Here is a 27434-nt window from a genome sequence, read left to right on the forward strand (position 1 = left end):
GCAGAAACGTGTAACATACATGGTGTGCATAATAACTATTTTTCTCGACTGTTAATCTTCTGTATAATCCAATTCAACAAACAGTTGGATGAAATTTCAAATTCATTTATTTCGTTTATCATTTGCATTTACAGATTACAAAGATAGATTTTCACCGAACTGATTCGATCGTTAGTTAGTTCATCATCATTGGGATAATACAAACTGTACATTTGTTGCTATATTTAGTGCTTCGTCACATTCGTAAAGAATTATGAGTGACGTTCAAATAAACGTAACTGATTCGTGTTTACAAATATTTACGTATAGTAAAGAGCATAATCGAATGAGTAACGATGAAAAATGATCGATTATTTAAACTGTACTAATTAGGTAGCGGATTTTCATGCGTTTTTAAATTTCTCTGAACATAATTAAAGAGATGGAAGCTAAATGGAAATTTGTTTCATCAACTGACAATGAGTAATAAATATTTCACTTTGCACAGTATTTTTCACTTTTACGTACTTTTATCTCTCAGTTTATGTATTGATCATATTATCTGCATTCTGTGCATCTTTGCATTTCTCAAATTTAGCACAAGTACATAAAAAACCGCTGTCTAGTTATAATTTTGTAAAAGAAGATTATGTATAGCACTCTAATTGATCTCATTTCGAAGTATAGAATTTTTACTTTGACTTCTAGTAGTTCTAGATTCATTTTTTTGCACAAATAATTTTATGACATGTGAGAATACTTTTTTTCGACGATTGTAAAAATTCAAGCACCTCCGAAAACATTGAAAAATTATGTCCATCAACATTTAAGAAGAATAAAATCTCAACAACAAAGTCTTTAGAACATGCTATGCAATGTTCAATAAAATTCAAAAAATTCTAATGTTCAGAATTCAATAAAACAGCGAGAAAAAATTATACAGTAAGTTCTGAGATTTCGGTCTTTTCTTTTATCGTTTCTAGAGACGTTCGAATTTTTACAATTTTTGAGAAAAAGCCTTGAGAAAACCTTTACTTTCCCATCCATTATATGATGTAAAATCATCTTTTGAAAAAAAACGGACTTGATACTGTGAAACTAGAGATCTTGCACTTTAAAACGAGATGAAAGGTATCGTTACATGATTGTTTCTTCATTTTTTTCTTTTTTTTTTTTTTACAAAGTTATAACAATTAAAATTGTCGGCAAAATTTTTCATCGTGATTCAGTTGTGCTCTTCGCTGTTTACGTTCCACATCCGTCTAATGTCTTGCTTGTTTGCATTAAGCAAATTCTGGGGAAAACCAAATAGTCGAAACAGTCGGAATGCGTAGACACGTCGCACCGCGACGTCGCGTCGTATCTACTGATTGCATCGCGAATATTCAATAATTCTTGGTACTGTTCTCTGGCATTGAGCGTTCATCAAATAATGCCAGTTGATCACACAGCGCAGCAAATCGCAAACTAATAATAATTAACGCGATACAGACAAAAGGACGGCCAAATAGTTTCAAAACTATTAGCAAACAGATGTTATTAATTTACGGCCAAACGGCTAATGGGAGCGACAAGTTAATTACTACGCGTTAACTATCTGAGCGAATGCTTTTAGAAGAATTATTTGCCAACTGAACATCGACGTATTTCGAAAAGCTATGGCTTTATCAGCGGCACAAACTACGTCAATTATCGTTCGTAGCTTGTTACTGGAAAGTTTGGTGTAAAGAACATTTACTTTAGCGAGTTCTGTAATTGCGCTATGAAACTGTTATCGAGATGTGTAATCTGTGTTTGCATGTTCTACGAATTGAAACGAAAGTTGGAAGATTTTGCAGTTCGAATTCAAACAATAAAAAGAGTGCACGATTTCTCTGGATTCTGGATATTGTGAAATTTTCGTTTAGAAATACAGGGTGTCCATAAAGTCCATAAAGTCTCTTTATAATTTCAAAAATTTATTACAAAGGAAAATGAAAAGACGGAGTAAGTGGAAATTATTACGAAATGAGACGTAAATATTTAAGTTTCTTCTGCCTCATTTAATACACCATTAGTTGCACGAAGCACACCAAGACGTTACTCGATTTCTTACACGATCGATGTTTTCCTCAGATGTTCTTGGTCGTCCACTTCTCCCTTTATCGAACACTGTCCCCGTCTCCATAAATTTCTTGTGCCATGCACGAATTGATAGACGTAACGGTGGATCTCTTCCATACTTACAATTAGTTCTGAAGTTTCTGAGTCTGCAGATTTGATTTGGTTTCAATAAACCATGATACACACTGTACCTTCTCTTGAGGAACAGCCATTTTGTAAGTTCATTTAACAGTATCTTATTCATCGACAGGGTACCTGAAATGCAGTGTGATAAAAACTTTGATAACCACTGAGTATATAAAACAAATCTGACGAAGATATCTCATCAATTGCCTTTGTAATAAATTTTTGAAATTGTAAAGAGACTTTACGGACACCCTGTATATGACGTTCGTCCCAGCTTAACCTAATCGTTCTTTTGCCTATTTTTCTTTTTATCGGTGAGTCGAAATATGGATTCGGAATTGCTGGATATTGCAATATCGTTCTTAACAAGGCAGTTTGCACCTCCGTTACCTTCGCCGGTTATGGCTATCTGCCGCCGAATTCCTCACGGATGAAAGACCTTCATGGGGTTGTTATCGCTTGAACTTTGTCATTTCGATTTTCCATTTTCCTGTGTTGCGCCGGTCGCGTGTAGTTTTCTAAAAACTGAACTATCCACCGGGATAAATTCGATGAGCATAATACCACCCTGAGCATGAATTTTTCGACGGGAATTTGCCGGCGCTGGTTTTCTTTTTTTTTTTTTTTTTTTTTTTCATCGATCGCGCGTATAAAAACTAATCACTCAAACTAGCAATCAACCATTAAAGCAAAACGCCGGTCATTTTGCTCTGTGTTCCGATCGCCGCAGGATATACGCGGCCGGATATTTAAAGGTCGCTCCCAAAAAATATCATTGAAAAATGGTCCGCTTCTTTTGTGCACTTGACGCGATGCTCGATACTCCGTTATATTTTTTTTTTTTTTTTTTTTGTTTCAACGTCAAACATTTCGACGTGTCTTTATTATTTCTCTTTCGATATCTGTGACAGGCGTATTAAAGGAAGAGTGGTTTCATCTTGACTCGTTACAAAAGGAGACGAAAGCTTACGAGAAGCAGGCTCCGAGAACCGCCACTCGTAAATATTTCGCCGAGAAAAACGCTGCACTTGTTGCGCTTACATTCAATCTCTCGTACAGTCGTGTGTATATTTTCTCCGCAGCGTTAATTACTCGATATTTCGGTGACAATTAATGGACACTACATAATTATCACGTAAAGTTTGCAACGCTGCGAAAAGCCCTTCTGTCCACAGTTCGCGCGTTTCGCTGTATGAATGGAGGTCGAAATGATTGGCAAATACATGTCGCGTTTCGGAAAGTTGAGAGAAAGTGACAGGTGGCGTGGATTTTGTATCATGCGCTCGCGCCAGTATGATTGAATAACTGTTACGTTAATAACAGTTAGGTATATAAATGAAGGATATGACAGTTGCCGTAGAATTTTCCGGTAAAGATAAAGAGCGAATAGAAAATAGAAAATTTAAATCGCACCAACAACGGTTCTTAAAAGGAGCGGAGAAGATTTACATTTTACATTTTGTTGAGTTCAATCCTCTCGCGAGGAAAGAAAAAAAAAGAAAAAGGTTCTTCCAGCTGCCGGTGCATTTGAATACTTTCATCGTGAGTGAATAGATTCCTTTTTCTTTTGAACAACTTGGAGGAAAAATGTGAAAAATTAATGCCCGCCGTTTTGTCATATAGTTGACAAAAACTCTTTCTGCGTCTCTGTACAAGAATTTTTTCCAACAATATTTTGTATCAATAGTTTCCGGTGACGACTATTAGCGAAACACAATCGACATTTTCGTGTATTCAAACAGTAAGCAATTTCAATAAAAATTTTGTAGAAAAATCATTTTAACATTTTATGTACAAACGTCGTTAGAGAACTCTTGAAAATGAATTTCATAGAGAAATGTTAAACGTTTATACTTTTTACGAGAATATTCGCAAATATTCGGAATTCAATGGAAAATATATGTGTAGCATTTAATTCATTCGTAAACGGTCAACTTCGTGACAGAAATCATAAATTTGTAACAGAAATTAATTTACTTGCTATTCTGGTATTTATTATACTTCTTTTTTTTTTTTTTTACTACACCAAAAATTTAACTTATTAGATGTATAATACGATTTTTTGAAAGTAATGTTTGAAAGACACGATAATCAGCAATTGTTTTTTTCTCAATAACTTCATAAATTGTCTATAATATTTAGATTTGTAGATAGTGTAGTGATAGCGTTTCAATTACTGCTACATAAAACGTGTTGTATCATGCACATTGTGTTTTGGATTATTTTATTATTGTTTTTTGTTATTTTATTTTATTTTTATTTAAAACTACAATTGCCTTCTATTTCTATTTTATTTTAATTTAAACATTTTTTTAAAATGAAGATACGCAATTACCATCTATAAGTTTCCGAACACTTGAATTCTCGCTGAAAATTGATATTTCAAATTCGTGAAAAAGGATCACATGGCAATCAATCTACACTCATTTCAACGAGAAGCCTGTACTTTCAGAATGTGTTCACTGTCTTTTCTTTTTTTTTTAATATTTCTACATATATATAGAAGGTGAGAAGTGAAGGTGTTATTTCTTTTTTTTTTTCGAAAATTATTCAAGTTCAAACTCAGTATCTGTGGACATGGGAAAATCGTTCTCATAACTGAGGCACAAGGCTGATTTGTGCATTATAGATTCGTAATGAATGCGCACATTGTGAAAACTATCAGACTTCTGTTTAGAAAGGGCAAAATTTAGTTTATTGATTCATTTTTATTCCCTGAACGTTATCAAGGAATTATATTTTTATCGCTCATATAAAATCCAACTCTCGCTCAAATTTCTAAAACGATTTCCATAGTATATGTGTCTTAAATTCAATTAAATTGTTTCTCGTTCGTTGCTATTTGTACAATTACTATTCCACGTTAATCGGATTTTAAGAAAAATAATTGCGAACCAAGGGTACCATATTACCATCTTCTCCTCTATGAGTGTTTATTGTTATTATACATCTTCACAAAAACGTTTAAGTGTTTTGAACAAACAAAACTTTCATTTATCGCAGTAATGCTTCACTCGGTCAGCATTCACTTTACAAGCATTATGAGTTTTGTAAACGGAGCGGGAGGAAATAATTCACGGATTGAACTAAAATACCGTGACCATAGCATGATTGTCATGAACAATGCAAAGTCCAATTATGGTTATTGCCAGCAATCGCGACTCGTTACAGAGTTTGCGGAGTCTACAGATCGAACTTGATTTACATAACGGTTTCGGTTACATTGCGTAGCTAATACGTCATCGTTATAATACCATCGTATTGGACTTAATCCACGTTCGATGTTCCATTTTTTTTACAGTTATTTCCACGGGCATGGAAATTGCATTTTTAAAAAAAAAAAAAAAAAAAAAAAGAATCGAAATATTTCCGGCTTTGCGCCATTTTTCGCCCAGTTTTAGTTTTACTCGTACGGAAAAATTGACGGTGAACCCAATATCTCGTACGCTTCGTTTGAACCACTTCTCGTATTCGTCTTGCCGATAACTCGCTCTTACAGCCAACGAAGAATTTCAATCTCCCCATCGGTTCGTGTACTCTTCGCATTTTTCCGTTTCGTCTTTTCTTTTTTCGGGGTCGCTCGAAAAATATTTCGAAGTAATTCACCTTGAAGCGAAGTGGTTTGTGCCACTAAGATGGCAGAGAGTTTAAGCGGGGTACCGGCTTTCCGATCAAATTTGCAATAGCATTTCTAAAAGTCCTCCGTTGCTTCGAATTTATCTGCTGTAAATTTGATATTTGTAAAATGTATATTATTATTTGTGGACGCCCTAAGCTAAATGAATACGTCGCACACAGATGTTGTTGCTTCGTTTCTATCATTATCTGATGAATTTCTTTTTTCTAATCTCTTTGGTGCGCTGCTCATTAAAATTTTTTTTCTCCACAACTCTTTACGGATCCATGTGAGTCGTTTTCGTGATTTACTGCTGTTAGAATATGATTGCCAACCATATACGCGTACATGTTAAGCGTGTCAAAGTGTGAGTGATGACGACATTCAAGGACTTATTTTGTATATATTACACGACATGTACAACGAAGAAAGTTCTAGAAAAAAATAAAGCTAGTGAACAGTGAACAAGTGTCTATAAAATCAGAAATTCAATTCAGACGATATTAAAACTAATTACGAACTAATACTCCACTGGCCAAATTAATAAATTTCAACAACTTCGAGTGCATAGCGAAATTAAGCGTTTGGAAACGTTCGATTTGCCACCACTGAAGTTGTTTTTGCAACACGACACGATCGTTTCCAAGATGTTCCATGTTTCGTGCCGTCGCGAAAATTGCCGCTTTCGAGATCGTGTCGTGTCAGCAAAAAATTGACCATCGAAGAGATATATCAAGAATAAGCTCGACAAGATACGAATCCGTATCGTCAGTAACTGAAACATACCGTACGGCGAGTTTATCGTTCAATATGCGACAACGCGATGAAATATGAGGCATCGGGGAAAATGGGACGAATGGAAGGAAGTGTGTTGCTTCGATGATTTGTAACGTTGTAAGAGTGACTAACGGTGTTGCGGTCTTAATAAATCGGCGGGCTTTCGTCGAAAGCTGTTGACTTTTGCTGAGAGGGAGAAAATCGCGTGCGATTCAAGAACTGTTAGCAGAGTGCGTTCGCTCAAAAGAAAAAAAAAAAAAAAAAAAAAAAAAAAAAAAAAAAAAAAAAAAAAAAAAAANCGTGCATCGTCCGCGTCACTCTTATGTCATAGTCGTCGAGTTTTCTATATATATATTCATTTCGTCGAGACTCAGATGAAAAAAAAAAAAAAAAAAAAAAAAAAAAAGGAAAGAAGAAAAAATCAATAAGCGTGAATACACCACGGGGCACAAGTTCGATCGATAGTTTAAACAATCGGCTTTGTACACATGTAAAAAAAGCCGGTATTTCACGTTCAAATCTTGGAGCGCTCGTTGATAACAAACCTTGCAAAACTGCCAGATAAAAAAGAAAAAAAAAAGAAGGGGGGAGAAAAAAAAATATCCATGCGATTTTACGAGTCTGCCAAATCCGAGCAAACTTTTTCCCGGGCAGAGATAAGCCAGGAGGAATTTTCGGGACGGTAAGTGCATTATACGTGGCCTCGTATTTGGCTGCGGTGATGACGCTGAAGGAAAATACGAGAACATCGGGAATGGGAAAAACCAGCGAGCGTAACGCAAGATTCGAAATTGGTGCTAGTTCGATTTTGCACGCGCTTCGTGCCGATTCTGCGTCACGAGATTTCATTTAAGCAAGCATCGCGTTGTTGGATGAAGCGAGCGAGGATAAAGAATGGAAAACAATTGTGTCACGAGTCTCACATAATTCCCTATGTCGAATTTGTTTCCCTTTGGAATGATTTTATTCTCCATTGAATTTCGCCGGGTTGGATCGATTGAAACTATGGCGAGTTAGCTTTTCAATACTTGTAATTATGTAACATACACGTATATTTGAACGTAGATTGCTATTAAATTACAGACTTTTGTGTGAATCTACATTTTCGTGAATGTAATTAAAAAAGATAGAACGTCGGTAAAAAAAAAATCGTTTCACCTACGAAATGTTATCGAAAATACTGAATTTTGAATACTCTAAAATTTCCTGTAGACGCACGGAATTCCTCAATTTATTATTATAGTCTAACAAAATAGAAGTTTTTTTATTTTCGTCGGTTCTCTTTGATTTTCTTTTAGAAAACAGAAATTACAATAAGATTAACTCTAAGTTCCAACTATAAGTTAAAGATTTCTTTCTTATCTGGATAATACTTTGCGAGGTAAATATTTCAAATACTTATCTTAGATATCTTAGATAATATTTTGCGAGGTAAATATTTCAAATACTTATCTTAGATATTTTACATTCTCTGTTCGGCTTAAATAAAATAGTATATTTTAAATAGGATGTAACATTTCGACAAAGAAAAAGTGTTTTCATTTTAACAATCTTTAAACCACAAAATAAAATATCCTCATTTTAACAATCTGAAATATAAAATATTTTAATTTAACAATTTAATGCGTGAAATAAAATACTTTAATCTCGTTTAAAGCACTGGGTCATCCCATACGTTTTTTCGATTCATTCTTTGACATAAATGTTGAAATTTCTATCGTCGAGGTATTGAAAGGAATTAAAGTAAAAATAAATTATAAATATACAGTGGTGGTAAAAATATTTCCGATAATGTGAAAGGTCTCTTTTTTTTTCACGTTGTTTGAAAAATCTGAGAAATCGCAGTATTTATGGAAAGACGTAATTTCTTATTTTATTGTTAGCAATAAACCAAACAAGAAATAATATTTACATTTTTATACACAAAAAATCGTCCGATCAGTTGTTCGATTTTCAGTATATAAAACTATTTATACTCATAAATATATCGAAAGCGAATCATTGAAAAGAAAAAGCAAAAATTGAAAAAGACTTATTGCATCAAATAAAAATAAATAGGATTATTTATTATTTACTATTTCATGTAAGTCTGATAGCAGCAAATTGATCTGAATTTCAGCAAATAGTTGTTTCGCAATAACTTGATTAATGGCCAAACAAATGACAATGGTAGTTTGTTGCAGCGGCTATGTATGTTATCGTGAATCAATTTGTTCGATATCTTGCAGTACGATTCCTTCTTCGTCGATGTACCAATAGAAACAATGAGAGAGCTGGACACAAAAGTGCCGATGCCGGCGAAGTGCATTCGTCGGCGAGATCGACTGGAAGTGAAAAAATGAAATCGATCGTTCACGGTTCGAATAATACGATGGTTGTATAATACGATGTGAATAATTTTCACGATTAGGAATACTGCGAATCAATCCATTATTAACGATGCGTATAGATAACGTGCAATCTCATTCTATGGATCTCTAAAATACATTCCGGCATTTAATTAACGCTGATCCAATATTTAGTATATTAGCATCTCAGGTATCCAGTGTTCGAAGGCACAAGAGTATGTTTCTTTTCGCGCGAAAACAGACTCTACTGTTACACGCAGCGTGATTAAGAAAAAAAAAAAAAAAAAAAAAATCGAAACAGGATCTTGTTTAACGCGCGTCGACGAACTAATAAACCAAGCTTCAAAGCAAGCCCTTGAGTTATCTCTAAGTTTTCAATTTGTCGAGGCAACGTCGGGGCAGACACAGTTGGCGTAATTTTTTTCACCCGTGACGCTCCAACTTTCCAAACGTATATAACCCTCGCAACGTGGCGGGAGGAAGTGATAGAAAACTTTCCCCCGAAACGACAAGTTTCGAGCGATATCCAAACAAGAAGGGAGAAATCGGTCTCTCCTGGCATTTAAACAGGCAAAAGCCACGATTTCGCGCGCTCCTCTTATTTGCTTTGCCATCAGCAAAACTTAGAGAGCATATTTACTGGCGTTTCACGCGCAACCTGTACTCTGATCGATTCTCTCTGATTCCGTAGTCAAGACGTTGTCTCAACTCTGACTGATGTTAACCTGGCACGAGACGATATGCGCGCTGACCTTAAGATTAATGTTCCCGTGGATTAGCAGCGGCGATAATCCCTGATATCCCGCGAATAGAAAAAACCCTCGCTCGCGATTGTTGCACTTTTATCGTGCGTGTTCCTCTTATACCGGAGAACAGCGAAAATTCGTTGAACATCTTGAGAATGGTTTCTGATTTCAATCGCGACTTTCAGTTTCGACAAGCGAAAGTGACGCTCAATTCGGAAATTCAAATAATTATAAAAACGTTTGAAGGTAAGTGGAGCATATAGAGATACGCATTATACACAATTCTTTTTCCGTAAAAATTGAAAATTCGGTGATTTTTCGACTTTAATGTTAATACAGTTCGTATGAGATAGGATTTTTGAGACAAAGTTACTTCTTTTAAATATAATGTAATAAATAAAATTATATATTTTATTATATGTATTTGAATATTATATATTTATGTAAATTTATAAAATTATGTTTTATAATATAATTTAATATAAGTTATTTCTTTTAAATATAATATAATAAATAAAATTATATATTTTATTATATGTATTTGAATATTATATATTTATGTAAATTTATAAAATTATATGTTTTATAATATAATTTTAATATTAATTTATTTTATAATTTATATATTATATATATATCATATATTGAAATATAATGTAATTAATAGAAATAGAAAATAAATGATAAAAAAATAAATAATAAAAATAGAATATTAATAATTTTCTGCGAAAAATTCTAACTTTATTGTATCTTATGTTGAATATGTATGATGAGTTCTTTTCAAATTCTTACAAAAGTGAGCTAATTTGATATAATATAATTTTGCTTGCTCGTTACATAATGGTAAACATACCGGATGAAAGAAGATAAAAGAAAAAAAGATAATTGTAAGATACAACATGCCTTTGTTCAACGTATAATTGGGCATTAAATTTGTTTACTAGTCTATAAGTTTTCATAAAATTGAAGATCCAATACCGATACTTAAAAATTTTCCGAACCTATCTTTTCATTAATCTCTAGTGGCCATTTCCGAAAGTCAGATCACAAATAACGGCATGAGTTTCTATTCTCTCCACAAATTTATTCAGAAGATAAACTTCAGAAATTTTTTCCGTTATACTCCTCCATTGTTCATCGTTTCTAATTTAAATAAGATAATTTTACATAGATACAAATCAACCGAACATGACGGTACATTGTTTACGACTCACCTGTACAAATGAAATTTTTTTTTCTCGATTGACAATTTTAGAAAAAGCTGCTTCTTTCCATTCTTCAATATGCAACAACATTTTTCTTACATTCTAAAGTCCATAATACCTTTTTGTTCTAATACACATTGTTCTTCTTTGGCTAAAAATTTTTCGCGTATGCATATATATACTACATTCATAGAATCTGCAGAATGTAGTCTAGGATTGTAATATAATATAATATAACATAACATAATATAATATAATATAATATAATATAACATAACATATTATAATATAATGTAATATAATATAATATAACATAACATGATATAATATAATATAACATAATATAATATAATATAATATAATAGAAAAGTCTTCTGAAAAGTATATCTTATATTACATATAGTATATTATGTAACTCTATTTTTTTTTATTAATAGGTTCATTTAGGTCAAATATTTATTCATAAATAAATAAATTATATTTGCAGGACAACACTACACTTTCTCAACTCTCGTTAAAGAATTAATATATAAAGTGATTCAAAATGTATACAAAGTAGAGCTGATTTAACACACTAAATTAAGGAGAAAAATTCGTGTGTCCTATAACTTTGTTTTCGAGTCAGCTTTGTAATAATCTTCCGCGTAGGTGGGCGAGATTGGAGGCTAGCTGTCCAATAGTTTCCTGATAAGAGGATAAGGTCGTATTGGTCCAATATCTTGGCCAGCTCGATTTTCAGATTTAAATTCGACTGTTATTTATGGGGATATTCAAAGTCGGTGGTTCATAAAACGGCAGTTGAGAATATTGAAACACTTCGTCAACATATCCAAAGCTTTGTCAACAAATCTGCGCGACACCTGGTTTGTTTGAGCGAGTTCGACAGTCCCTGATGCGATGTGTACACAACTAGGTTATATCGAGCAATTTCTCTAGACACGTAAGCAAATACAAAGTAAGCTGTAACTTGAAGACAAGGGCATATAAGACATATGTTTACATGAGCTTTTCCTCTTATTTCTCCTGCTGAATCAGTTTTCCTGCTGCACATTCCACATGTTCTCAATCACTCTGTATATCTGTTGCTCATCTGTGACAGACTACAAAGTAATTAATAGTTTTTATCGAACGAATCTTCACTCATCAAATACCTTTGATACTATTGACAATAACAACGACTCGAAACACACTTTGCTGTTAATTATTTGCGAGAACTAAAAATATATCTTATTCAAAGTACGTGATTAAAAATATATCTCTTTTAAATACATAAATACGTAGGAAGCATCGGACGCGTAGGTACTTTGACGAATATATCTTTCACATATGGAAAAATATGGTAGAAAGCATTCGCAATAGCGTAATGAAAAGTATTCAATACATGTTTATCCGACTCATTTTTATTTTTCTCGAACGAAAATAATTATATATGTTGGTATTGATTTTTCTCTTATTTTTTCCCAATTTCCTGTCGATTATTTTGTATAAATAACTTTTTTTTCAACGTATGTTTCGTTAAATTTATTCGAAATAAACACTTCAATGGGCACCATTCACAAATACAACAAACACTGTAACAACAAATATTATTGTTTTATCGGTAGTTATTTCAACTACCGATAAAAGTTTCCCGTGAAAAGAATAAATTTCACAAATGATTATTAATATTTTTATTTGCAATTTTTCTTAAATTATACAAGCAACGTAGAAATCCTTTATCACAAGATACAGTCGTAATTAAAAGAAATAACCATCGTCTGGAAAAATTTTTTTCTGTCTCTTGCAGTTTGCGAACCATAACGTAAAAACTGCCGAATTTTTCGGGGCTCGCAATCGGTTTTCATCCCCTCAGAGTGAATTTCGGCAGGGAAAAAAAAGATGGCGCAATGCATATCTCTGTGTGCTCCACTTATCATCCGAATTTCATAATCTTCTGAGTTTCCTGGTTGAAGACGGGTCCCACTTGGAAGGAATGAAATTCGAATGCTGTAGGGAAAACGCTGAAGAAGAAGGTTCGCGTTCGCTCTGCTAGGCTAAGCGATCCCCTGTAATTCCAATTAAGGTTACAGCCGAGAACGAGAATAGGGATGATAAGGATCGGGACCGGAAATCTAGCACGAGGGTGTTATCACGCGTAAAATTTTAACGCATTCATAGGTGAAAGGTTTATGCCGCGACGGTTGAAAAATAAATTACGAGGGGGGTAGGGGGAGGGGGAGGGGGGGGGGCGTACGATAAATGGAATTACTCGTGCAATTTTCTGCGGTCGCGTCGGCAGACGCGGCGTGAGTATAAGTGTAACAGCAGTAAATCCGATGGTGGCACTTAAAACGCACCAGCAGCTTCTAAATAGAAAATTACAGCCCTATTCGAGCCATTCGAGTAAATTAACGTCAACGATGCTTCGTTTCAATCTACGCTCGTCTACGGGCGTCTGCGCCTGAAATTTATTCATGCACGAACAAACGTTCGTTTTCAGGCTCAACTCTTCGAATCGCTCTTTTATCTCTATAAATTCTTAACCGGCCCGTACCATTTGTCTGGCATATTACCGCAGGCTCATGATTAGGCTTCCCTTCAATTTCACTAAGAGATCCGATCAATATTTTATCTCTCATCAGTGAAGCTCTTTTAACGCTTGAGGGAGAAAACGGATGGACCGGCGTATTATTGGTCCCACGCGCTGCATGTGAGACTTTATACAGTATTTCAACTTATGTCGCGCACGGTATGCATGTTTGCTTATTTATTTAAGCTAACAGCTGTGCTCGTATTAATAATGCACGAGCTTGAAAAATTAACGTGCCGGGTTTGCATGACTGGTAAGGGTATTCCTTCATTTTTAACACTCGTCGGTTTATGCGTGCAGTTACCGCAGCTGGCAATTAATTATTAAATGTTTGTATCGTGTAATATTTAGCTGGTAGTAGTTTAGTTGCGAGCGTACTGAACTTCTGAATTTAATTAAACGTTTCTAATGAAGCGTTCTGCAAGCCACGACGCGAAATTCTATTAAAAAGAAATGAAGGAGAAGGACTTCGTACGGTGGTTTGCGAACGAAATGGAAGTATGCGTGCTGCGTAAGATTAAAACGATTTTGAAAAATATTTTTCTCACATTGCATCGTAAATGTTTGGACGTTCGTGTGGTGAGTGTTTGAGTATTTTATCTTGCAAAGTGCAAACGAGTCATTTTATTTTTAAATCAAGATATTTAAGAATTCACGTTTCAACATATCTAATCTAAATTATTGCCAACTTATCTCGATTATTTATATTCATCTCGGTATGAATAATTTCGCACAGACCATAATGAACCGCTATTTTCAAAATAAACAATTTATAAAAATTACCGACTTATGTTAATTTTATGTACTACTGAAGTGATGTTTGAGACAATGTTTATAAGACAATAATTTAAGAAAATTGATAGAAGTAATTTATATAACGTATTTCCTATAAAGGTTTATTCATTACAATTAACAATAACAAAAATCGTTAGTACATTTTGAAATGTAAATATACAACGCATTTTATGTATTCTTCAAATGGTATCATTTTATTTTAAATTTTTAATGTAGCTGTGATATTAAATATAAAGGAGCAAATTCATTGTATCTTTATATGTTTCTGTAGTAGAACTTCCATTATATAAACTAATTGAGAGACAAAAGTGTTCAGTTAAGAGAAATTAAAACACATAAAAAAACGACAAATGATCAGCACTGAATTTAATTTATCACTTAAAATGTAAGAAACGAAATTCAAAAGCCATTTGTTCCTAAATATTTTTATACATAGATTACACAAATAAAAAGACATTAGTGTTCAGTCATCCTTTTCTTCTTTTTGAACACAATTAAAACATTTAAACTTATGGATCCCAAATATTTTTAACAACTGAACATAATTCTTTCAATGCACTTAATTTTGTGATATATTCGTTTTGAGCTTCAAATTCGAATTAAGCCCTGTTTCTAAAACTGTAAACGCTTCTAAACGAGAATGTCTTCTTTACTGCTATCACTGGATTCATCTTCGTCATTCAGTTTTTGATTGTTACTTAAAGAAATTTGTAAAATAATTTCGTCAGTAGAACGAGCTCGAGCATTTCAATTTTTATTAGACTGGTATCACTCTGTTACGCTGGGCTTGTAACAATCGTTACATCCCAGTATTTTATGCAACACCGCAATGACTTCGTCCATCTCGTTTCTGCTTGATTTAGTTCCTCATTTTTTTTTTTTTTTTCTACTTCATGCAGCAAAAGTTTGCCTCGCGCTTTCGTTTTTCACGTTCAACCAGACATTTTCTACCATGTTACAGCAGTCCTTTGAACTTAATTTTTTGCGAATTTCAATTAGTCTTTCCTCGCAATTACATCTGTAATTCTTCGAGCAAATCTTTTTTGTTCAAACGTTTTTTAGACATCTAAATATTCTCTGACCTACAGGCTATATTATACTCGCAATATTTCATTTCAATACGCGGAGCAGCGTTATCCACTGGCAATAGCATTTTTGGTGACAACCATTTTCTATTTGTTGCTCTCTGACTGCTGTCATGAAATAATTCTCAAACCAATGAATAGATAGAATCAATTCGTATAGTGAAGCGTTCAAATAACAGGTGTTCATATAACGAAGATTCTATTGCGTAACAGAACGAGCAATATAAAGCATATAAAGAATCCATTTCTATCTGCGAACAATATTTTAACGATCAATCCAAAGTTAGACATTTTATTTTTTCATTCAGAAATGTCACAATGAAATCTTATTCATTGGATTTTTAGCCAACTGACATTAATAAATCATCGTTTTTTATTACTTCAACGCAATACCGTTTTCGAAATAAACATTACTTAATTTAACATTTTTATTAAACATTTAATATTTAATTAAACATTTTTATTACGATAATTGTACTTCGTAAACTTCCATCACCGAAATCACAGTAATTTTTAACATATCGACTGTAAATTGTTCGAAAGTGAAAATTGTAATTAATCGAATCGTTAACTTGATTTTTCTTTTTTTCTTAGAATTTGATTTATGCCACTTTCAAACTAAGTCACTCATTTGTAAAATTGAATTTCATGCAGATTCGCTGAACGTGGGAGAAAATTAAATGAACTTCATTCCTGAGACCTGACGTGTTCGATTGCATTCGACACCCTTTCGTTACCACAGTTATACACGTTCAATAGTTATTTGGTTTGGTTAATAGTTAGATAGTAGTTAGAACGCTCGAGTTTCGATCTCTCATTGTCTCAGAGGCTAGACTCGCAAACTTGTTAACGCACTGAAATTGAGAAATTGTTCCATCTTGAATAAAACGTTCGTTTATTAAACGCGACTCGAGGCTATCTGTAATCCTTTCTAGGAAGAGGTTAGAAGCTGAAAATGTTCGCGAGCTTCCGTTTCTGAACAAAACTGTTTCACAATTAATTGCGAGCAACAATGCTTCCACTTTACATGTAAATGTTCCCAAGTTTCATACCCTCGTTGCAACGAATTTATCATGGTTTGAATTTAAAACGAGTTGCTCGGCAAAACACTATCTATTTGGCTCGCCTCTTTGATCTGTATATTTTTTTGATTAACAACGTTTCATCGCAAACCTGGCCAACCGTATAATTTAATTCTCATGTAGCACGTGCGTTTGGTTTAAAATTAAAGCACACTGATATGACGAAGCCCGTGGTACAATGAAATTGCAGTAGCAACACGCGAGAAATTCCAAGAATTATACCGGGCCGAATGCGCTGCTAACTATGTAATTAATTTCGCCACGATTTTTCGTTTCGCGCAACAAGCTTTTAACAACACGCTCCTCGTGTTTCGATGCGAGTTCGGATCGAATGATTTCGCGTGAATTCGAAATCGCGGCCACGGGAGCGAAGCAAAACGCTGCCGAGCTAAAGCGACGGGTGAGTTAACCCTTTGACTATTGTTGGCGCCTAAAGGCGCTAGTAAATTTGCGCTTGTGACACTGTAGGCGCATAAAGGCGTTTAAAAAATTGCTCTTAACCTACTTTGATCCATAATAATTCCAGCAAATCTCATTTGAACCAAACGCAAGTGAATGCTAATTCAACAATTACATATTCCGTTAGACATCTATTATTTAAACATGTTTATTTTACAGTTTTTTTTTTTATATCCTTAAGATGAAACATTGGGATAATGAAATGGTCAGAAGAAGTGCATGCAAACATGACGCAACAAATGATTCATGTTGTGTATATTCATATTTTGTAGATACGATGCAACTGTTTGATAATTTGGTACAATCGCCGTACTACAAAGAGAGAGAATAACCACGTTATTTTTAGAACGTATATTAAATAAGATGTACGCAACAAGATATATATTCTTATACAATGTAAATTACAACGAATTAACGCAATTACTCTCCATGCTCAAACTCTTTTTTTTTCAATTACTTGACTGTGTGTTTATCTCCTTAGTGACTATCCCTAACGATTATTTATAAATCTCCCTGACGACTGTTATAAAAAGCTTAATGTCAATGTCTCCGCACTCATCAGGCTATATCGACTAAACGCCAAAAATAGTAAACTAAAAACAACCATCAAATTCAACCTATACAAAATTTGTGTCAGGCCTGTTATTACATATGAGCATCAAATTTGGGCGGCTCACATTAACAAAGTTCAAAAGATGCAAAACAAATTCTTGAGGATTATACTAAACAAACCATACGATACACCAGTAAAAATACTACATCAAATTGCCAGCATACCACCAATAGAAGAGTTCATACACAACTCAATTGCAAAGGCATACCACCGCAATCATGAAAACCTTCTAATCGGAGACTACCACACAGACAAAATCCCACTAAAAATAAGGACAAAACTTCCAAAACACGCAAATGCTCAACAAATAACTGCAAAAAACGCACAACTACAAGAATCCTCACACCAAGACACTGCAGGTTTTTGAAAGTTTTTTCCCCCTGCAAAAACTTACAACCTTCCTACTCGCACAAATCAACGAGAAAACATTCATTAATCAACACCAAATGTATTTATGTTGTTAATGCAAGTTATAGGGAACCACAAATCCCAAGGAACTGCAACAGCACACAAAAAAAAAAAAAAAATTAAACTTTTAGTCTAAAGAATCAATAAATTATATCGGTTCAATTCAGTGTTTCGATTATTTTAATGTACTTTTTCTCAGAAATGCACGTTTCTAACGAAACATTTCGGTGTAGGCTGCAATTGAATTCCTACCGCTGGTACGTCTCAACGTCTGCAACGTGGAATCGTTGTTAGTCGCCAGTCGCGAGCGAAACTTCAAGGAAATAGGTTGAACGGTGTGATACACCGTCGGATATTTTCCATAGAATGGAGTTTGGGTGGGCGAGGAGCGTCGAAGCGAGGCGGGATAAAGGCTCTTAATTGGCTTCTAATCACTGCCTCCGGCTAACAGGCATGGCCATTAATCTTACTGGGTTGCCGGTTCCGCTCCGTGGCACCGCTTCTCTTCCTCTTTTCCCGTCGATTTTGACAAGATGGACTACGTTCCCCAGTTCGGCCCGAGAAATCGGAAAAGTCAATCTTCCCACGGAAACGGCGATCGCATACAAGAATAATCGATTACATCTTGTGGCAATCACTGGGCACGCACGTTTGCTACCCACTTTTTACCAGTTCGAGTCGTCGTGATTTTCCGAGTCGCGAAGAAAAGCACGACGATGAAAAGCAGCGTCGCTGGCGAACTAGTCGGGAAACAAATTGGCTGGCAGGTCGATCTGGAACAGAAAATTAATGACTACTTTCCCTCTTTTCCAGAGAAGAGCGAAAACCAACCAAGTGAATTCGCCATTTGACGAGTTCGACCGTTTCGTTTACTTGTATTTGAAAAGCTGGTCGACAGAGAGTCCAGAGGCAGTGGCGTGAGGTCATTGGAAACTTTGACAAGGACGACCGATAAAAATGTCCCTGGTGAAATAGGAAAATTCGGCATCGTCCGCCTCCTTTGACAATTACATTTCGAATTGCCTTCGAAATCGGGCGGCGTAATTGCTCCCCGGAGATGTAATTAAACTGATAGCCGTTTTCGTGGGTCACCAGAAGAGGCATGTTAATTTCGCTTCTACGGGTGAACTTCGAGCCGACCCTCGTCGAATCGGTGTTAAAGTTTGCGCCCGATTATTAATCGTATTCAAGCGAGGAAATCAGCGATAATTCTCAATTTTCGCGAATACACGGCGAACAACTCGGTTTAAAAATGGAATATTTCCAAAACGGCGAGTGAGGTAGGTTGAAAGTTCCGTGAAACGTGAACGACGGAGAGGACAACTAAGAAATAGGAGGAATTTATTTCCACGAAGAAGGGAGACGAGCAAGACAATGGGGACTTTTGTAACTACGCACTCGAGAATTTCTCTTCTTCCATCTGTCTCTGTTTGCGCGTCTCATTCTTATCGTTGTTAATACTTTTCTTCTTAGCGAGGCGCCAGCGCTTTTTCGTCGACGAGAAACGGAAACGGAAAAAGGAGAAGCAAAAAGGGAATAATGCAAATAGAAAAGCAGAATATTTCGCGTAGAAATTGAACAAACAACGAGTGCGCCAAGTGGCAGGAGTATCGTGTTCTTTTCAACGGTTCACCGAAACACTACAAGCAACTACAGTTTTATCATGATGTCAAGCTCGTAGCTTTTTTCGCATGCAGCTTTTAGACGATCCACGGTTGAAACAGATGAAACGTGTGCCCTTCGCTTCCTGATGCCGCGAGAAATGTGAAAAATGTTACCGTTGATGCCACCGTGACAAGAGCGATGGTACAAAATGTCTAAAAAGTTTCGTACCATTTTAGTGTTCTTTCAATGACCGTGTGCGACGCGAAAGAGCACGGGGCAAAAAGGACGTGGTAAAAAAAAATCGATAGTAAATTTGAGTAGGTAGCAGGGTAGATGGAGGAACGAGATTTCCAACAAGTAGGATCAAGATGACAAGTGAAGTTAAGGGACTGAAGCGGAATATAAGAATGAGACGGGGAAACTGAAAACAGTGAAGTAGCACAAGGAGGATCACGCACTTGAGAGAGACACGTGAAAACGTGTTTCGCATTCAGTGCTAGAGGTAGAAATAGTTGAATTTAACCTTTTGCGCTGGAATTTTTTGTCGCAAATTTCAATCTCAGTTCAATGATGAGTTTATTATTTCTTAATAATTTTCTGTCCAGTGATGTCACACCGACGAGTTAAAAAAAAAAAAAAAAGAAAACAGAAAGCGACGAATTATTGTAATGCGGTTCGGTTACTCGTTATGGTCCGCGAACCAATCCTTGCCAGCGCAATTGGTTAATTCTTACCCGTCTCTTATCTCAATTTCCTTTTTTACAAAACATGTAACGTGTAATATGTATATATTTCCTAACATGTGATATATATTTTCGGTATTTTTGACGACAAAAAATATTGCCGGAGTTGCAAATATCTGAAGATGCCGTGACATAATTGTAGCGAGTCTAAAACAAACAATCGCAACGTTAAACAAAATCAAAGAAAATAAGACTACGATGTGAAATTAATCTATACGTAGAGAGAGATTTATGTGAATCTTACGCATGATGAATACATAGAAACTTAGTCTAAAAAAAATTGCAAATTTAACTATTTATTTTTTTTATTATAGACATTAATTTTCCACCATTGTGTAACACAAGGAGCGGACGAGGATTAAAAATACAACGTGTAAAAATATTATGCCAGAAATTCGTAATGGCGAGTATCAGATGACGAGATTTTCTTTTCGTTCAGTATTTGCTACTTTATTTTCAATGTTGATTTAAAGATCCGTCGTGAAAAATTATCGTATTTCCTGTGAAAGATGATTCATATTATTTTCATAATTCTCTACTTGTACGACTGAGCGCAACTAAAATCTTATCTCGAAGGAGAGAACGGTGGCGAGATGAAAACCGAGGAACACAGAAACCTACTCACCGCTTCAGGATAACAGGTTGAAATTGGCTGATATTATGCAAGTTATGTTTCTCTGCGCATTGTTCAGCATCTTGCTCGACCCTTACGCCGTGCACAGGACTCGTTCTCCAGCGTCAGCGGTGCTCATTTTCCACGTAATTCATCGTGAACATTTTTTCGCCGTCGAGAATACGCGAACATCAACGACGTATAAGTTGCTGACTTACGATCGTCAGTGATCGCCTTTACGAACTACTTTATCGGTCATAGAATATAACGCTTTTAACGGAATAAAGTGCAAAAGTGAGAAGGATAAGGATTGTAAGTAGCAGCGAAACGTTTATGGTCGGACGACCCATCGCGTGGACTCGTATTTTTTCACAGCTGAACTCGATTGCAACGATGATAGTGAAACGCCTTGTATATGCGTCAATCGGGTATCTATACATAGACGACCCTTGGGTTCCATAATGACTACATTTGCGTGCAACCAATCGAACTATTGGAAATACGGTCAATTAGAGTAGCTTGATCAACGTGCTGCTATGCACGCGAGCCATTAAGTAATTTCTAGTCAAAGCTACATTGTCCGTACGTTATAAAAAAAAAAAACGTACGTGCGACAACGATGAAAATTGTGCGATATTTTCGTTTAGAACGTGTGATTCTCGAAACGCAGAACGCGACGAAGAAAGGGAACGGCAGCACTCGATCTGCGATCTCGACGCGTTTCATTCATTTTGACAGATTAATTATAAATTTCATACAACTTCGTTTCTTGAACCAGTGAAAGCCTAAGGAAACGTAACTGATCGGAATTCGATCCTTGTCGAGGTATCAAAGGACGTCGCGCGAGAAAGCGTGGAAAGTGAGGATAATATTAACGAAGGGAAACGGAGGAGGATATAAAGGCGTTGTGATGTTCGATCCCCGTAAGTGAGAAGTTTCAAGCTTTAAAGCAAGGACGGTCGAAAACCATCGCGCTAATTCGATGGCGCAGGATGGATCAAAGAGCTTCGTTGCGCGCAGTTCTGTTTTCCTGCACATGTGCTTGCGCACACGTATTTATCCATTTCACGCTCGAATAAACGGAATTCATATCGATAACCTGTCCGGTGCCGAGAGGATCGCGCTTAATGTTAATCAAATGTTTTTTGATTTCTCATAACCGATTTAATTTTTATTATGTCTTTTTCTTTTCCTGTTCGACTGTTCGCATACCCGATTCCAAACGGAATTTAAAACGACAATTTCGCGATAAACTCGGCCAGTTAGTTTATAGACGAAAGTGTATTGCGAATGTATTTAACATTATGTGGATACACGTCAGGTAAATATTCAGTTTTGTGCAAACTATTACACTGTTCTAAGAACTGTAATAAATCTTACGGAGGGAGGGGGGAAGGTATAATATGGTATCTTTTTCTCGACTTGTGCACCTTATGCGGTTATAAGGAATGGGAGAAAAGGAAGGAGGAAGGAAGGAAGGATAAAGAGAGGAAAAAGAAATATAGGGGGAAGAAGATAAACTGAAGAGAGGAAAAGCCGGCAGTGGAAAAGGATGAGAAAGAAGAGAAGCAATAAAAGAATAAATGATGAGGGAAAGTAACGAAGCTCTTAGTACGTACCTCTGGTCCTGTTCATGCCAAGATTTAAGCAGAAATAATCTTGGTGGCCCACTCACTTCGACCATCTTGAATATCACGTTGTTGTTTGTGAAGATGCGACAAAACGTTGCATTATGCGACACTTCACCTGTTCTCATATACTATTAGATTTTCAATTTTTGCTATAACTCGGTAAAGACTTTTAGATTTTTGCTTTTATGAGATGGTGTAAACTAAACATGACACATTTCTATGTATTCTTTGCGTTTCTTTCTCTTTCTTTTTTATGTCTCTTATGAAAATACGAGTTAATAGTTATTCCTTTCTATTTCACATTCCAAAGTATCTTTCCAAAATTCATGATACAGTCAATCAATAATATATTGACGTTAAGAAATTAATTTATTTAGTAAGTTTGAAACTACGATTTTTATACTTTTGTACCGAACTTGCACGATTAAACGACAATCGTGTCGATGCTTTACAAGAAATGAGTACACGATTAATATTTATTTGGCATTCCAGCGAAATTAAGTGTTAAATTCAATATTCAAATTAAAGTCAAGCTTAACTTCTTGAAGGAAAACTGGCCGCAATATATTGAATTACTTGTGGGAAAGAGTGTAAAATAAGACATATCGCAAACGCGAGTGAAAGATGTTCGTGAAGGTGAGAAGAGATTGCGGCTTACAATTAGGAAAGAAAAGGAAAAGGTATATCTACGTGGTTGAGTGGATAAGAAGATGATGGATTTCTTTTGATACCTAGCAACACTCTTTTCTGGAGAGTAAATCGAAAAGGGAGCCTAATCCTGCAAGTCGAACGATAAACAATAAAACCCGACGAATCAATCTGTGGAAACGGCACCGTTTGAGATTTGTATGAAATAAACCGAGAGTTGCCGAACGAAAAATGCGCTAAATGAAAAAGACAGAGAAGGTCAAATAATTTTTTAATAACTACAAATAACTTTTCAACCCCTCAAGCGTTCTGTTTTATTTCGAAAATGTGCACCGGTGTGCTTAATTATTTCTAGACTCGATGAAAACACAGTAAATGCACTTGCTATAATATTGAGTTAAATTGCAACAAAATGATAAATCTTTTGGTGTTTCTTTGAAAGACTTTTAACTTTATTGATATTTACAGTATTTACAGAGTTTAATATTTTATTTTTTGAAAATTATTCCACTAAAGATTCAAAATGTGGAGAAAGGGATTTTGAATTTTTGAATTTTCATCAATTCATAAAAAGAAGTAAAAAATCAAATATTTGTAAAATCAAAATTAGAGATAAATTCAACTTATTTTTGCATTGTACCGATTGCGTTAAGTGCATGTTTTCTTTGTTTGCTTTGTTGCCTTGAAATATTCTAAAATGTGCTAAAACTGCAAGTGTATATAACTCTTTTTACCCAAATTTTACAATAAACAGCGAAAGCGAATTTTTTTCTACATGACGAGTATACCCGACATAAGACGCTTAAGAGGTCAATGATTCAGATATTTTCAAATAAATTTCCAAGTTACGAAAGATGTGAAAAGTATGTTATTTTTATGAAATTAATTTTCGTTAGTTTCTGATAAATGGCAACTAAATCGAGAATCATAACTCTTTCGATTCAAACCTTGTCTCGAACGTCTCAAACATTCGCGGGAGATATTAGGGAGAGAGAAAAACACCGAGGACTGAAAAAGATATCAAAATAAGAATATTGTTTTTACGATCGACATTTGTATTGTTGCGAAAGAATAGAGAGAGGCGGAAAGCGAAAAAGCAGGACGGGAGAACTTTTTCCTGCTGTCATCACCGTACGGTTAGAAGCCATAAATTGTGTGACCTTAGCCATTTTTCGGATACGTTCCGCTTCACTTTGTCTTCCTTCGTCGAATTTCTGTGGCTTTCCAGAAAGTCAGTTATTCTTGCAGCACGTCGATTACTACTTATACAAAGTATCGCGTCCGATCATTCTCAATTGGAGAAAATTCCACATTTAAAGAGATGCGAATTTATTTGAATAAGATCCCCTTCATCCTCTTCCCTCAAACGCGAGGGTAGCAATTCTGCATTTACATATGAATAAATAAAACGACATTTATATTCCTGAAATGTATTCTTATATTTTTGTGTTCTTACAGTAGACACTTGAAACTGAACTATTTTCAACAAAACTGGCCATTTGTATTCGCAGTGTGCAAAACAAAACGCTCAGACATACTGATTTGTAGTTGATTGCATCTATTCGTACGGAACTCGGTAAAACGTTTCGAAGGAATCCATTCGTAAAATCTTTTTCGAACTACTTTCAACGCGCTAGGGCAACTATAAATTGTATCGGGTCTCGGCTACACCCGGAGGAGGAGATTGCTGTCCACTTTGGAACGACGATAATACGACACAATCGATGAAACTTGTACCGGCGAAGGAAGGCTGTAAAGTTATTAGGCAGGCACATGCGGTTCATCTTACAAGGGAAGTTAGGGAACCAGGAAATTCAAAAGATAATCAAAAATACAGGTAGAATAATTCGTGCGTGCTCGAACCCGTGGTTCACCTCGCGCTTCAGAGGTGAAATCGACCCCTCATATTTTACTTTTGCATCGATAGAAATGTGAAATGTAATTTCTGGGACGAAATATCTCGAGAATGGCGGAAAGAGAGATACCCGGAAAAGAAAATTCTACCAAAAATTGTGTATGGTTTTCTCGCATCTGTAAAACTATTTTTTGAAAAATTCATAGCTTTTCAAATCATCGATCGTCGCTGTTCTTAAAAATTGAATTTTTCAAAATGACATTTATATTTCTATAAATAGAGAAGACCGTGCAATCTTTCGTTTCCTTCGAGGGATGATTCACCCCTTAGAATTATTGATAAAAAAATTTGTCCTATGAATTACTCTAAATGTCATAATTTTTTGAATTTCCAGAGTTTTTAATTTCCCATGTTAGTCACTATCAACCGTGAGAACAAAAACGCAGAAAAATTGGCCAGTAAATCGATAAGACGTTGTGACTGTTCGCACTTTGTACGTGCTTTTACTTAAAGCAAACATTAATTCGGCAACGGAGGGCCAGTTTTCAAATTCACGACTCTGCTCTACGAATTAAAGTCGTAAATAACACGAAATTATGTTTAATTACTAGATTGGCTCGTTTAGCTAACTAGCGGGCTACCGTGGTAATTGCGAAATTTCGCACGTCCGACCTTTACGCGACTTAATTTTTATGATAATGCGAACACGGCGGCATTCCAATAACGAGCGGCTTGTTTATGAGATTGAGATATAACGTCTCGTGTTTACCTCTCGACTATCGTTAAGAACGAAGAACCGCCTAAAAAAACGCGGACCGTTGGAACACGCTGCGTTGTTTGCTCGTGACGTCCGACATAGTCGAATTTTTCGTCGTCGGACCTTCGCCGATAATTGTTTTATATTTTGCAACGCGATGCGTATTGATCGATCCGGGTTTACTCAAAGTGCTTTCACGTCAATCATTGTCAATTAAATAACTGACAATAATTTATATCGGGCGCGCGTATCAAATACACCGGAGGGACGGAGTATTATTGTCAGATTTACTTTTTACCAGACATCTCGATCCGCTGAAGAGATTGATTACGAAATTACGAAGGTAAAAGGAATGCAGCGGCAATCCATTCTCATCTATTGCATCGTAGTGCGAGATAGAGAAACTTGAACGACGAATCACGATGCGGAAAATCACAACGATCCATCACGATGATGCATCATCTTCCGATAAGAGGATCGAAGTCATCCCATAAGATTCTGGCATATTACCATTGGGTTCAAAACATTTTTATCGAACTGGTGAAAAATGGTTTTTTTTTCTTTCTTTCTTTTGTTTTCTTCTTTTTTTTTTTTTTTTTTGGATTCCATGTTCGCGCATTAAGTCACTCCGATGGATGGTTGAGTGACGCATCTGACCAAACGATATGGATTTCGATTCTATTAGAATCAATGGGAACTATAAATCGCCGCAGGTCGTTCCGAATTGGGTTAAGTAGATTTCGTCGTTGGATATATAGACAGGCGCAGTAAATTTTGAGAGATAATTCGTGCTCCGTTCTAGACATTTGGGGAAAAATAATGGATTTAATGTGTGAGTGGGTGCAACGTTTCGACTACCAGCATTGAGACTGTTTCAGGTTCTAACATGTTATTTACTTCTCTGTTTCTGCATCTATGAAGAAATTTCACTGTTTAGTTGTTGACAGGGATTGAAATTCTTTTCGTTTTCGAAAACGTTCTGTTCGAACTCTATTCTGTATATTTCGTGTAAAAGAAATATCTGTTTTCGTGGAATTTTTATAGAAGAAAGTAGAACACTTTTGAATAATGTTCTCATGGGATAGAAAATTTGTATAATAACTATATAAATAATATAATATAATATAATTTATAATAAATATTTTTGAAATAAATTTAAAATTATTAAAAAAAATTTATAATGAATATTTTATATAATTATAATATAACTATATAAATAATAAGAATAATAAGTAAAATTCCTTTTGGAACTTTTATTATAATAAAATATAAAAGGGAACAAGTCATTTTAAAATGTTTAATTGAAAATCTATTTTTACATTCGAGTACTATTCACTGAACAGTATTTGCTAACAACTTTTTTAATATCGATAAATAAATTACGATAATTGAGAGAAAAATTATTACTTTTATATTTCTTACAAGCCCTATCTTATCCGAGCACAAAGATTTTCCGAAAAAGCTGTACGATCCACGTTTCAAACAGAACCTATTTAAAAGTTCCTTAATTTTCTCTGATATTAGATCAAAAATTTTCGAAATAAAAATATACTAACAAGCTTGCGAATGGATTCAACATAACGCAGCTCATATACATCGCAGATTTTTTAACTTTATCGCAGATTCTTGGATTTCACCCAAAATATGTAGTTTAGAAAATTCGGTCGTTTT

General features: G+C 35.2%; 1 protein-coding gene and 1 long non-coding RNA gene across 4 annotated transcripts in view; both read left to right on the top strand.

The window, feature by feature from the left end:
* LOC122529169 (dopamine D2-like receptor) overlaps positions 1 to 27434 on the top strand; it is a 162557-nt gene that overhangs the window by 40271 nt on the left and 94852 nt on the right. The gene's annotated exons all lie outside the window — the stretch shown is intronic.
* On the top strand, positions 1751 to 27270 carry LOC122529179. Its single transcript, XR_006306761.1, has 3 exons — positions 1751 to 1760; positions 2303 to 2313; positions 27205 to 27270. It is a non-coding gene; the product is annotated as an uncharacterized LOC122529179 (long non-coding RNA).

This window comes from Frieseomelitta varia, unplaced genomic scaffold, assembly GCF_011392965.1.
Source record: "Frieseomelitta varia isolate USP_RPSP 00005682 unplaced genomic scaffold, Fvar_1.2 scaffold_279, whole genome shotgun sequence".
In the NCBI taxonomy this organism is placed as follows: domain Eukaryota; kingdom Metazoa; phylum Arthropoda; class Insecta; order Hymenoptera; family Apidae; genus Frieseomelitta; species Frieseomelitta varia.